Source organism: Pleurodeles waltl, chromosome 1_2 (genome assembly GCF_031143425.1).
Source record: "Pleurodeles waltl isolate 20211129_DDA chromosome 1_2, aPleWal1.hap1.20221129, whole genome shotgun sequence".
Lineage (NCBI taxonomy): Eukaryota > Metazoa > Chordata > Amphibia > Caudata > Salamandridae > Pleurodeles > Pleurodeles waltl.
Window position 1 is genome coordinate 809,767,353 of NC_090437.1, and position 15,664 is coordinate 809,783,016.

Below are 15,664 nucleotides of genomic sequence, written 5' to 3' on the forward strand. Positions count from 1 at the left end.
GCTAAAGAATTTCCAGCCCATCTCGCTACTGCCCTCCCCAGCCAAAGTCCTGTAAAACGTAATAAACTCTCAGCTGCACAATTGCTCAAGGACAACAACTCTCTGGATACCTCTCAGTCTGGTTTCCGCAGCAACCACAGCACAGAGATGGCTCTTCTTGCAGCCACTGATGACATCCGTACACTCCATGACTGCAGCTACACCGCAGCATTCATACTCCTCGACCTCTCAGCAGCCTTCAACACGGCCTCGCACAGCACTTTATACTCCAGACTCCATGACACAGGAATCTGTGGAAAAGCCTTGCAATGGATTCAACTCCAATCTCACCGGAAGAACACAGAGGGTCAGGCTCCCACCCTTCAAATCCAAACCAACAGAAGTCAGCTGTGGAGTCCCTCAGGGATCCTCCTCAAGCCCAACACTCTTCAACATCTACATCGCCCTGCTTGCAGCCATTGTCAGTGTCCATGGAATGAACATCTTGTCATACACCGATGGCACAACTCATCATATCCATAATTGAAAAACTGGACAAAGCTAAGAGAAACTTTCACACCGGAATGAAAGCCGTCACCACCTGGATAAGAGAGAGCTGCCTCAAGCTCAACTCAGACAAGACTGAGCAAATCATCTTCAGAAACTCCACTTCAGCCTAGGTCGCCTCCTGGTGGCCCACATAGCTCAGGGCACCACCCGCTCCGACTGACCACACCCGCACCCTAGGAATCATCCTCAGTTCTTCCCTATCAATGACCCAACAGGTAAATGCAGTCACCTCTTCCTGCTGGCACACCCTCCGCCAACTCCGCAAAATCGCCAAATGGATCCCGGTCGACTGCGTCAAGATCATCACCCATGGCCTAGTCAGAAGCAAGCTTGACTACGGCAACGCACTCTATGCTGGCACCACAACAAAGAACATCAGAAAACTACAACTCATCCAAGACGCAGCCACCAGACTCGTCTTGAACCTCCCCAAGGAACACATCTCCCAAAACCTGAGGATCATCCATCGTTATAATAATAATAATAACACCTAAATTAATTTAATAACATATATATTAAACTAATTACAAAAAAATTTAACACAACTATATTATAGCAAACAATATTATACACTGATATATATTTTAAAACAATAATTTATATATGAAAAAGTTTTTCTCACCTTTAACATTCTATTTCTCAATATTTGTGGAGCACCTTGTTTACACCAAATTCATGTCAGGCATTATTTTTAATTAATTATTGTTTTAATTTACTGTTAAAAGTCTCTAAGCAGGTTCCAAGCATCAGAATCGAGGGATAATCTTCTATCTTCTTGCACCAAAACCTCATGTAAGATAAATAGAGAAATAGGTGACGTAGGGGAAAGCAGCAACTTTTCTAATGCTGAATAGGGGCATAGATATGGTATCAGGCTTAAGATTAAAAAAATCCATGTCATGTCCTGTAGCACCTGTCTGAAAATTAGCAACGTCTCTATTGCACTCTGCTAGACCAGCAACAAGCACCAAATCACCTCCAAGGAAATGGGGTCCCGTGCTGTAATGACTGCTCCCACGAACCACAACACGTTCTAAATGCCACAGATTCACTAGCAATCACTGGCCCTCCAACTGCCACACAGAGGGCCTCATTACGAATATAAGGACCGCCATGGTGGCGGCCGCCAAAATACCTCCATGTTGGCGGTAACCCAACCTCCATTTAAAGAAACACACTGAGAAGTCTGCCAAAAACAGCCACATTTCTGAAACCCCCATGACATTAGAGGACGGAAACGGGCGGTCCAACCACCAGGCCCGCCAGCCCAATAGAAATTCACCCATCAGATTACGATCCACACATTATGACAGCGGTACTTCCATGGTGAAAACCATTGGCGATGCGAACCGCAGCAGTCTCAACTCATAGTGCAATCAACACACCACCAGATTGGACAATTTAAACACCCCACACCCGACACACATCTACACATGACACACCTACACACTGCACTATATTACAAACCCCTACACAACCCAAAATCCTTTGCAAACAGAACCACAGACATGCGAAATCGTGCACAGAAAAAGGAAAACAAATTTAGGCATCCATATGCATTTCACTACACCCACATATCACACACCTGCACAACATACACAACACACGTTTCACTACCACACACAATCCATAACAAAGGTTACCCACTCACATCACAGCACCTATACCTTACCACTTACCTCTCACTCTAGCCTTTTATCTTTGAACACAACCACACTGTCTTCCCCACCACTACCATGTCCCCATAAAAGCACTCACGTTTCACGGATGAGGATTTGAGGGTCATGGTGGATGAAATTGTCAGGGTAGAGCCACACCAGTTTAGAGAACAATTCCAGCAAACATCAATTGCCATGAACATGGAGTTGTGGCAAAGAATAGTTGACAGGGTCAATTCTGTAGGCAGCTATCCACTCACAAGGGAGGACATCAGGAAGAGGTGGAATAACCTCAGGGGGAAGGTATGTTCCATGGCTGCCAGGCACCAGCTTGTGCTCCCCACCTTATCCCCCTAATTTCACATCTTGGGAGGAGAAGGTCTTGATGGCCTGACAGGAATACCTGGGGGAGTGGAGTCTGACAAGTCCCCACAAAATCCATGTCACCCATTTGTCATGTCTTGCATGCTCCCTCACCACCTTAACCATCCCCAATTCACATACCACTCACCACACCTCTGTCCAAATGTTCTAATACCCCTCTCTGGCATGCCGCATGTCCACTAAACTCACCTGGCTCTACAACCCTTTGAAATGGCACATGAAGTACTGGCAACTCATAGCACTACAATTTCCAGAATACAATAACCCACTATTGTGAAAATCAGAACAGTGCACAAAATGTGATTAGTCATGCTTGTGAAACTCACTATCAATATACCCCATCTTGATTGTGGAAATATGAAACAATGAATGGCAATGACAGCGAAGCAACGACCCACTCCCACTGTCACCACTGACAAAACATAGCTATAGCTGAGTACCCAATCACAATGCCCATACCACCAGACGCTTGGTGAGGAGACCACCGCAGAGCTGACGGTCTCCCCCGCCCTATAAGTTTCCACCAGTCAGCCCAGTTGAAAACGTGCACCGGCATTTGACAGTCCAATGCCAACGCAGAGGTGCCCTCGGGATGTGCAATGTTTGCTGAGCAGACAGTGCACATTCCGATGGTGCTGGGGAGTAGTGTCATAGGTAGGGCAGGGGACCCCCATATGTCCCCCAGCACTTGTTCTCCACCAGCCTTTTCAGAAAAGGCTGGCAGAGAACATGGTAGCAATTAGCATGGCGGCACTGAATTCATCACCGCCCTGGCTGATCACAACCAAAACCGCCACCAGCCCATCTGGATCACCGAACCTGGTGGAGACAGTAGTCTTTTGGTGGTCCAACCAGTAGAGCTGTAATGTGGCCATCAGGTCATCACAGCAATGTTGGTCCGACCGCCACTGCAAGTCTGGCAGTTTTAAGACTCGTCATCAGGCCCTAAGTCCTGGAAGGGGGTGCTAAAAGCCTCAGTATGTAAGGGATTAAACCATAAACTGACATGAATTGTCTTTGCATTCAACAGCAACCTTGTTGAATAATAATCAGATTCATGTTTCTTAAGGCTTCTTTAGGCTCCCAAAGATACCCTTCATGGCTTGATTTTTTATATCAGATTTCCACATGGAACTCAAAAAAGGTGTATTGGCAGGAAAACAGAAGTGAAAGATATAGATACAGGGTTCCAGCAGACATCGATGGATATGCAAGATAAAAAAAATATTTCTGTTGCTGGTGTTCACTGACAAAGAACATAGCAGGGAGGATAAGGATCAGAAGCAGACACTAGTGGCAACATATTCTGCATAACCTGTTTCTAAACACAAAGCATTTCCAATCAATGCATGTATATGACATGCAATGTGTGTTTAAAAGGCAGAGCTCCTGATGTCTCTACTACTTCTGGAAAAGGCTTACGCAAAGAGAAACAATGCTTGCACCACTTTGAGACAGGAGTGAAGAGCCCTCCTCTGTGTTAAAATCTGCAGTATATACAAACATGTAAAGGTATTGCAGGTCTGCCCGATTAAATATTCTGAAAGCACAGCAAATTGGGTGAGTTTCTCTTTCACTTGTGGCTAGCATCATGGCGATATAGAATTTCTTGTTCTTGTTCTCATAATAGAACATGCACCAGTGCAATTCATCTCCTGCAGCGAAGAACAGGAGACACCCAGAACATGGTCTACATTTTTGCACCAATGTCGGAAGGGCAAGAGTGCAGTTATCACATGGAAATGGGGTCAAATGGACTACATTTATTTCCTGTAGCCTTCAAAGGAGAATGTCAATCTTTCCAAAGATCAGTCTCTGTATTCTGATTAATCTATTGTAGCAGAGGTTGCATGGATCCTACTGCAGGAGCAATGCCAGCTTACAATGACTCCTTTCTGGGTTTCCTATGGCGGCTACTCCATAGATGACATTATGGGGGTCATTACAAGTTTGGCGGTCACAGGACTGTCATATTGGTGGTGCAGTCATACCGCTAACAGACTGGTGGAAAAGACTGCAATATTCTGACCATAGCGGTATTTGCAACAAAATACAGCCAAAGTACCTCTGGCACCGCCACTGCGGTCTGGCTGCCACAGACGATGGTAGCCGCCTTCAGGAAGCCATACTTGTCTGGAGCCGCCATGGAACCAGAACTACACTTCTTCCCGATGCTCCTGCTCACACAAAGACTTCGGAATCAGCGACGACAACAACAACAGCAACTGTAAGTATACACACTTACCTGTTATTGTTGTATATTGTCAACTTTTGCATATGCACACAGCATACATTCAGGAAGGGGGTGCGAGGGCGACACTCACATGTAACTGCACACTAACACGCACACTCACAGACAACCACACACTCTTATATACACAGCAATCAGGGCACGGCCACTAAAAACACACACACACAGACACACACACACATACATACAAACATCACAAACACACACAGGTATGCACGGAAACACTGCACAGGCTCACGCTCACACAGTACCACACAACACCACAATATGTCACAAAAACAACACAACCTCACCATCTCCAATCACCTGGTAGGGGCCCACAGGGTACACTACTTAGGGAAACATCACACATACTTCACAATGTCACACCAACAGGCAAAACGCACATTCAAATACACAATCATACTACTTACTGATCGATTTACAAAGAACTCCGTGTCCAACATTTCATGCACATAAGGCTCACAAAGTCAATGCACACAAAGCCATCCAACACACCAACAAACATTTGACAAGACCAACAACACACAATACCAACACAACTAAACACCTTGAACACACACATGTACATAACACAACACATACCCTATCACTTTTAGACAAAATCACCTCACATAGGCCCATATGTACTAACACATTTTCCCATAGACACAGAATGGATAAAAACCCTTTGGTACATCTGGCCCATACTGCCTAAACAACACACATAGCTCAAGTAGAACACACACACATACAGACACACAACTCATTTCAGCCAGGAACAACTACATACTATGAAAAGAAATGCATGACAAAGATGTGACAGGAAACCAACAACTGGTTGGTTTAAATTATTGTTTATAGAATCAAATTTTAAAAACAAAGGCCATAGGCCAGTCCTTTTGCAAAATAACACAATGCACACAGTGAACATACAGGTGCCTCGAACTTGACTCTTGACTGCCATATAACTTCCACAGGGAGGGCATTGATGGGCAGGCAGGCACCTCAGGGGTTATCTGGGGGGCAGATGGGGCATTTAGATTTGTATTTTGGAGTGGGGCCTTTGGGATCTTGCTTGGGATGGGGGTTTTGGGCTTGGACTTAGTTTTAGGGGAGGGTTGGCTTTTAGGTGGAGGGTTGACTTCTTGGCAGGGGGAGAGGCATGGGAACTTGTAGGGGAAGGGGAGGTCTTGGAGTTGGAAGGGCCAGACTTGGGGAGGGACACAGACCATTTAGGGGTATCACGGGGTGGGAGAGGAGTAGGAAAAATAACAAACTAGAAAAGGAAAGCTGTTTTAGAAACACAGTGATGGTCGTAGCAAAAGGGTTTGGGTGTTGAGGGAGAGGGAGTGAATATCTGAGGTGTTGGTGTGGAGATCTTGGGTGCCTGTTTGTGTGAGGGAGGTTTAAAGTGGTGGGTGTCTGTTGGGTGAGTGAGTGAGGTTGTTTATGTGACTTGGGAGGAGGAGGGTGGAGGTGCTGGGGGATGCCATGGGGGGTGGGTGAGTGTCTGTTGGGGTGGTGACTGCAGGTATGGTAGATATACTACATGTAGGCATGTCTGTAGGTAACATAGGTGTAGTGGCTGGATATGTGAATGTTGGTGTGGTGTCTGCAGATGTGTCATGTGTTGGGTCTGTGATGCTGGGGGGTAGGGGTGTCAGGGCAGGTTGTGACTGTTGCTTGTGTGCAGTTTTATGTTGCTTGTGTGTATGCTTGTGGTGTGTCTTTTGGTGCTTGTGTTTGCCTGAGCTACCCTTTGATGTTAAGGTTGATGCATGCTTATCTGTCTGTGTGCTTTGGCTGGGTCAGGGAAGAGGGGTTTGGGATTGGGAAGAGGAAGGTGGAGGGGGGACAGAAGACAAAGGGTGACTGGCTGCTGTTAGTGTGGAGGCCAGAGCCTGAAAGGATCTATGTAGGCCTGTCTCTCCTGTGGCACTCCCCTTGCCCTCCGGGCCACTGGGTCCCTCGGTGTCAGTGGTATTAGCATTCCATGTACCGGGGCCAGCAGCTTCCACACTCAGCTCCTTTCCCTGCTGATACACAGAAAGAGAGAGAGGTAGAGAGGTTCAGCACATTCTTAACATACATATACACTACACCACACACAACAGTAACAAGACATCTATGTCACATAAAGCCCATGATAGGAACCATTTAGAGCCTAAATCATGTCACAATTACATACTTCTAACATTCTCCTATGACCACAGTCTCTCACACAACATAAGCTAACCATTTGACCACTGCATCACCATCTCATCAATTCAGCAGTTACTCAAAAGGACCATGTACCCAATGAATTGGCTACATCTAAAGTCTCTCCCAATACAGATCATCACTGTGCATCAACAAATCATTCTTAGGAAATGAAGTTTACTGACAACTCAATATCATGCCTCCCCCACTCCACCCTTGCCCAGTCCATCACCAGAAGTCATGTTTCATGAAAGTAAACACGTCTCACATGCTTCAGATGAAGACACTACAAATGGCATACCCAAATAGTGTACCTCACAAAATGGCATAGCATGCCATTGAAACATCCATCTAAATACTATAAAGGTATTTCTAAACAGTATCTGGACCCACTTCTCCAACTCATTGACAGATAGAAAACATTACCATGTCCTACGACAGGGGCCTAATTAGCACACAGGAAACAACCACACACAATCACAAGGAGCATACCAATACCTCCAATACAATGGACACCAAACAATGTGTGTGAAGGCCATATACCATTCCACTATACATGCTGATTATAAACCTCTACATGATAACGTCTAAACACCTACATCACTAACAACTGTATAGACATGTGAATCCTATTAGCTTAGTAACTAACACATAACCAATTACTAATGTAACCACGAATTACACATATACCTAGAGTTAAGCAAATTTAATAACAACATATAGCATAACACCAACATGTGTATGTCAAATGAAAGCCCTGCTACACTATTAATTCAGGAAGAAATTAGCAGATTAATTACTAGAACTGTCCAAACAGGCTCAGATTAGCAAAGGTTAGTCAGGCATTACATTTTCAACGCAGCAATAGGCACAAAGTATCTATTGACACATGATGTAGGCACAAAAAGGTTTCTGTTACACCTAAATACATATAGTCCTGTCCTGTGTAGCATGGACTATATACATGAGGGATCAGCAGCCTGGCCACTTACCTGCTCAATACCAAATACATAAAAATAAAAGAAACACGCCAATGGTCTGTCTTGAAATACCGATGTATTGTTACCACCATGATTTTCACTATGTAGGACGTCCACCATAATCAAATTTCACAATTCCCAATGTATGAATCTGACATGACAATGGGGACACCTCCTCAAACCTGATAGGGAGTGTAGTAAGATTGCCACACCAAAATCCTGATTGTGATGACAGTCCCACATGAAGTCACCATCTATTTCAGACCAGAGGATTACTTGGCCCTGCTACTCAGCTGTCAGACTCAATGTTGCACATAGAGCAAGATCCAGTGGAATAGAAATGGTCAGAGACCAAAGAGCTATACAACTTACCATTTGGGTAAATGGACTTGGGAACACTAGGTGGGAAGGATGAGACTGCAGGATACACATATGTATGGCTTAGTAGAGTTACACATATGACACAGTCTCATGTGCATTTCCACATGCAGTCATACTATTTGGTTAACAGGTCCCTATGCACAATACAATTGCCACATCTGTGTTTCAATATTGGCAACTCTTGTACTATGTCTTCCTAGGAGACACTTTACCCGTAGCAATCAACATATTGTCACAGCTGCAATACTTAAAGATCATACACTTAACTGGCAGAAGCATGTATATGGATTCTGTCAGTACTTACCCCCTTGTAGTTGCTGTGCTACCCTCAAATGCCCATCCACCTCAGGGTAGGCCACCACCAAAATTCTGGCCATTAGGGGGAGTAAAGTTCTGACGAGCACCCCTCCATTTTGGAAGGAAATCCCCAGCTGGGCCTCTGCGGTCTTCCAGGCCCAGCATCTCAGATCCTCTCACTGCTTCCTACAGTGGGTGCTCCGTCGACTGAGGATCCCCAGGGTCTGCACTTACTTGGCGATGGCACGCCAGATTCCCTTTTTTGATGGGCGTTGACCTGTATGGATGACACAGACAAAAGGAAAAATTCATGTGCACCATACCAATATTAGTGGACAGAACACTTCAGTAACAGCAAGTAAACAAATGTTCCCATCCTCTCGGTTCACACTCATGTACAAATTAGCATCTGCATGCTTCAACACCTTCACTACTTTACATTTCAGGTACACAATCGTACACCACATCTTTCACACATTGGTATTGCATTGGACTCACATGCTTCTCTGGTGCACCATATAGCTGTTCATACAGGGGTATGAGTTCCTCTATAAGCTTCTCCAGCTCTCCAGGGGTAAATGCTGAGGCCCTATCACCTGCAGGACGTGGCATGATAGCTCTCAGTGGCAGTATACAGCAGCTCAGTTAGCGGAGGTCTTGCTGGCAGCAGTGTCAGGAGTCAAGTGAGCATTAAAGCAGAAGATGGCAGTCACGTCCACCATGTACAGGAACACCACGGTCAGTGGACATCGCCATTGGCCCAAGTCCACCAAAGGCAGCAATATGTTCCAATGGCAATTTGCACTGCGGTTCTGACCGTCTACTGCCATGACGACTTCTGCAGTGGCGTTAAGCTCTTCCACATGTCCAATACAGTAGGTCAGGCGGCTGTCATGTTGAGCACATTTCATGTATGGAAGAGTTTTGTAATCTGTGTCATAAACCTTATATTGTGCAGTATATCTGTAAGTACTGCCTTCATGTTTAGTTGTCACTTTGTCCATGTGAGCATTGTGAGCAGTAAAAGCTGCCTAACTGAAGGACATATTGAGATAGCACGTACACCTATTCTGAGGATCCTATGTGCGTTGTTTATGTAGATAATGTGCACAAATATGTATACAAAATGTTCAGTTGTTTGGACCAACAAACAAATACATTCACAGATGAATGTGCATGTGTAGTACATTAAGGCCCTCATTCTGACATTGGCGGTAAATCACACTTACCGCCACGCTGACGGTCACCAACATACCACCACAGTGGCGGATATCCGTTCATCATATTATGACACACACACACGAATCCGACAGAATACTGCCACATACACAAATCTGCCAGACCAAAGGTCAGTGCTAAAGTGGCGATACCAACACCCATGCCGTTACGCTAACAAAACAACTCCCACCACATTGTGACCCATGAATCACCACAGTGGACATTCAACGGTGGTAAACTATTGGCAGTACATACTGCTGTGCTCAGAATGGACACCCACATATAAAACAACGCTACCTTGGCCAATGCCAAATACACACACCGAACACCCAGACACACACCGTACCCACACTACTATAAATCACACACCCACAATACCCACAACCCTCTACAAACACCAATTGCTACCAGGACACTGAGAAGAAGAGCACAGAGACAACTAGTCACATACACAACTCACACCCATACATCCCTCATGGACTCCACATCACACACCCCACCACATTACTCAACACACTCTCACCAACACACACCACACAACACCCATGGCACCACAAAGGCACCCCCCGTTTCACTGAGGACGAGTTAAGGGTCATGGTGGAGTAAATTGTCAAGGTAGAGCCACAGCTCTTTGGAGCACAGGTACAGCAGATTTCCATTGCAAGGAAGATGGAGCTATGAGGGACAATAGTGGACAGGGTCAATGCTGTGGGACAGCACCCAAGAGCAAGGGATGACATCAGGAAGAGATGGAACGACCTATGGGTAAATGTATGTTCCATTGCAGCAAGGTTCCAGCTCGCCATACAGAGGACTGGCGGTGGATCCCCACCTTTTCCCCCACAGCTCACAGCATGGGAGGAGCAAGTACTAGCAATACTGCATCCTGAGGGACTCACTGGAGTGGCCGGAGGACTGGACACTGGGAAGTCAACATTTACCACTTATCACCCCCCATACCTGCATGCCATCACACACCCTCACCCTCACTCCATCACTCCACTCTATCACACACACTGCACCTACATATATGACTGACCCCAATGCCAAGCCCTGCATGCCATATCAATGCATGGACACCCCTCCCAGCCCTGCATTGTCACCCATCAATAAAGCATGTACAGCATAGGGAAACTAACATACCCACAATACATCACCATACACAAGCAAAAGCTGGTGGGGCAACACCAACGATGGAGGGGAAGCCTGAGATGTACAAATGTCATACACATGAAGCTTAATACATCATTTACATCCCCACAGGTACCCCAGCCAATGTCAGTGGAGAGGAGGTGCCACCACTACCCAGTCCCCAACGGAAGATGCCCCCAGTGATGACAGTAACTCTGGACTTCAGGATCAGGAGGACCTACCTTGCCCATCAGGGAACACTGGACAGCCTGTCACCCAAGCACAATCACAGTCCACCACAGAGCCTCCCCCATTAGGATCCAACACCATAGCACCAACCCAGCGTACCCACACATCTGTCCCCAGGACACGTCAATTAGCAGTGTGCCCACCTGTACAGGGACCCACGGCCCCCCTCACCTCAAAGACAATCAGGGACCTGGGGTTAGTGGCAGTGGGTGCACCGTTCAGGGGACAGTGGCACAGGCCCACAAGCAAACTGGGAAGACTGCTGTGCACCAGGGGGAGGACAGGACCAGAGAACCAACTCTCCAGGAGGAACTATCTGAGATCCTTGGAGCCTACTAACATTCCCAGGATACTATGGGCCAGATCCTTGACAATGTGCAGAGGAACAGGCAGCTGCAGGAGGGACAGTATCAGGGGATCAGGGAGGACTTGCACCACCCTGATCTCCATTACAGAGGTGCTGGCTGACATGGGCAACATCATGAAGGAGGCAACAGCACACCAGCGGGCACCTACCGCTAGCCAGTCAACTGAACAGCCCTCTACTTTCACTGCCGCTAGTGGCCAGAAGGCCCCGCCACAGCACCCACAGGCCACTGGCATCCCTCCACCTGCAAAAGGTGAACAACCCTGCAAACGTTCCCTGCGACCCAGACAGAAGCCAGAGACAATTGCCAAGACCAACGCCAGGAAATGAGACTCTCCTGATTGTCTCCCTTGTGTCCCACACTATCACCGTGTCCACCTTGAACTGCCTTTGCTCCCCTTCCTATGGATACTTGGACACTGCACCTGTGTTACAAACAGACTGGAACAATACCCTGGACTTTCCTCCATCATCACCCCATTCCATTGCACTTTACCCTCAATTGTTTAGCACTACAATAAACACCCTTGAACACAACTCAAATACGTGTATGTCTAGTTTTGAATAGTGTATTAATGGAAACAGTTACATCCATTGCAAATGAACTGTACAGTGTGAGAGCTTAGAAATAATGACCTGTAGTTGGCTGTAGTCAGGACATCAATACACAGATGTCATTGCACTATCATCTGTAAAATGAGAATCCATAGGTGACATTAAGTAGAGGTAAAAAGTGGGTAATGCCATCATGCCACAGCCTCACAGAATACACCAATAGTCATAGAAATGTTAAGTTGCACTATCTCACCTGCGTGTCATTGGAAGTACTGATGGATAACTGATGTTCTGTTGTCCTCATCCTCAGCCTCTTCATCCTCACTGTCATCAGGGTCTACTGCAGCCACAGGGGCATCTCCCATTTCCTCCTTCTGCAGAAAAAGGTACATGGTGTCTGAGGGCCAGATTGTGCAACATCCAGCATGCCACGACTTTCTGGCAGACCTTCTTGGGTGAGTAGCACAGGGATCCACCTGTCAGATGGAGGCACCTGAACCTGGCTTTCAGGAGGTTGAAGGTTCTCTCAATGATCCTCCTGGTTCACCGATGTGCCTCATTAGAACGTTCTTCGGCCTTTGTACTGGCATTCCTCACAGGGGTCAGCAGCCACAATAGGTTTGGGTAGCCATTGTCACCTGCAGGTATAGAGGGACAACATTTAGCCACAGACTATCTTATGAGGTTAGCATCAGAAGCATACACTAACATACATTGGGTGGGGACCAAGGCTCACCTATATGCCACTTCCTGTGCCTCTGTAGTTGGGCCATCACATTTGGGATGCTGCTATTCCTCAGGACAAAGGCATCATGCACCGACTCAAGATACATAGCATTGCATAGGAGATTTACTGGTCCACCAGGCACACCATCTGCACATTCATGGAATGGAAAGTCTTACAATTCCTGTGCACCTTATCATTCTGGCGGGGGGGACAAACGCAATATGTGTCCCATCAATTGCCCCATTAATATTGGGGATTTGTCCCATTGCATAGAATCCGGCCTTCATAGTGGCCAAATCTTCCACCTGGGGGAAAGCTATGTAGCTGCACATGTGTTTTACCAGGGCAGACAACACTCTTGCCAGCAAGATTAAGAACATTGGCTGTGACATTCCTGCTGCCAAGCCCACTGTCACTTGGAAAGAACCTGTCACCAGGAAATGGAGCACTGATGACACTTGCACAAGAGGGGGGATCCCAGTTGGTTGACGAACAGATGAGATCAGGTCAGGCTCCAACTGGGCACACAGCTGTGTGATTATGGCCCTGTCCAGTCTCTAGGTGAGGATAATGTGCCTGTCTTCCAGTTTAGCTAAGTCCACCAGGGGTCTGTACACGGGGGTATGTCTCCACCTCCTATTCATGTGCAGTGGTAGATATCTAAGGGACACAAGAGTGAGTAGGCTGTCACAATTTGAACAACTAAACCACAACAGCAGTCCACATGGTGCACTTATGTATTGGGACAGTGTAAATTTCGAAGTATGTGCCTATAAAACCTGTGACAAAGCAATTGTCAATAGGCCTGTTTACCCCCCTGAAATGGCGACTGTCTGTCGTGTATTGAGGGACAGGTGGAAGTGAGATAATTCTGCCGACGTAGGGCATTATGGCGGTAGGCAGTCGTGCACTGCTGTGTAATTCCTCATGGGATAATATTGGGCCCTATGGAGTACAGTGGCCAATGGGGATGTATGTCGGTGGTGACGGTGTACACCACAGCGGACGTGACCTAAATTTTCTATCTGATTCCTCACTTGTTTTTTTAACTTCAACAGGAGAAGACCTACACTGCATGTGCTGCTGTGACCTGTATCAGGAACCTACCATGGCCCATGTGACCGGGGAAAGGGCCTCAGCCTTCACTTCAGAGGAGTTGGAGCGACTGGTGGATGTGGTTCTACCCCAGTAAGAACAGTTGTATGGGCCTACAGCCCAACAGGTGAGTACACTTTGGGCACGATGCATGTGGCATGGATGCATGGAGATGTGTGTGAAGGCATCGAGTAAGGGTGGGGGGGATTCTCTGTTGGCGGTGTACATGTTGTGGGCTGGCCTATGTGTGTGCCAATGGTGATGGAACCTGGTATGGTGGGCCATGTGTGTGATAGGCTGAACTGTTAGTTTAATGTAGTTCTCCTGTATGTATTACCTCTGCAGGTCAGCGCCCATCAAAAGAAGGGATTATGGCATGCCATCGCCAAGGATGTGCGGACCCAGGGGGTCTATGGCAGGCATAACACCCACTGTCAGAAACGGTGGAAGGACCTGAGACGCTGGGTATGGAAGAACGCAGAAGCCCAGCTGGGGATGGCCTCCCAACAAGGAAGGGGTGCCTGTAGGACCCTGACTCCCCTGATGCCCTACATACTGGCGGTGGCCTACCCTCAGCTGGTTGGGTGCTTGAGGGAATCACAGCAGCCACAAGGGGGTGAGTCCAGTGGATATTATTACATAATTTGGCTGGTGGGGTGGAGTCTGGGTGGTGGTTGTGTATTAGTGGGTTCCCCTAAGGCCAGGCCAGACATTGCAGCGTGGGTCATCTCTAGAGTAATGGTTGCAAAGCAAACACAGGTAACCTAGCTTGTTAGTAGTCACTTTCAGGCAGGGCATTGTGGGACCCAGGTGTGCTGCAGTTGGCTGTGTGGTCTTCATCTTGCCCTGGTGACTAGCCATATCACTGGTAGTGCAATTTATCTTGCTTAGGCCTGTTCCCTGTGTGTGATAGTGATGTGCATGCCACTAGTGGTGTTGGTGCAGTCATTGACCAAGTGTATCCTTTGTCTCAACCCCTTTCTTGTTTTATCATCCAGTCCTTGTGTGCATTAGCATCATCTGGCAGAGGAGCAGGGGCACCGGCGACAGAGGAAGCTGCATCCCACAGGACCCTGGAGGCAGAGTCTACTGATGCCGAGGGAACCAGTGGGACGGAGGGCGAGGGGAGCACCACAGCAGAGACAATAGGAGATGACACAGGCTCAGATACCTCCTCCGATGATAGGTCCCTGGTGGTGGTGCACAACTCTGTGACCACTCCAGCTGCAGGTACAGCCGCCACCCCCTACCAGCACCACCTTCCAGTAGCCCCTCAGCGAGTTGCCCGTGCCCACTCACCCAGGAGGGTAGGCATCTCCTTCACCCCAGGCACATCAGGCCCTGCCCCAGTGAGCCCTGCTGCCCTGAGCGAGGAGGCTATCGACCTCCTGAGATCCATATCTGTCGGGCAATCAACCATTGTGAATACCATCCAGGGGCTGGCATCCCAGATGCAGCAATGCCATGCATTCCTGGAGGGCATTCACAGTGGATTGGTGGCCCAACAGAGATCGATTTAGGCTCTGGCCTCCTCTCTGATGGCAGCCATTGTCCCTCTTTCTACCGTCCCCCCATCTCCCACTTCCCAGTCTCATTTCCCTCAACCCCAACCCATCCTAAGCACACATACAGATGAGCATG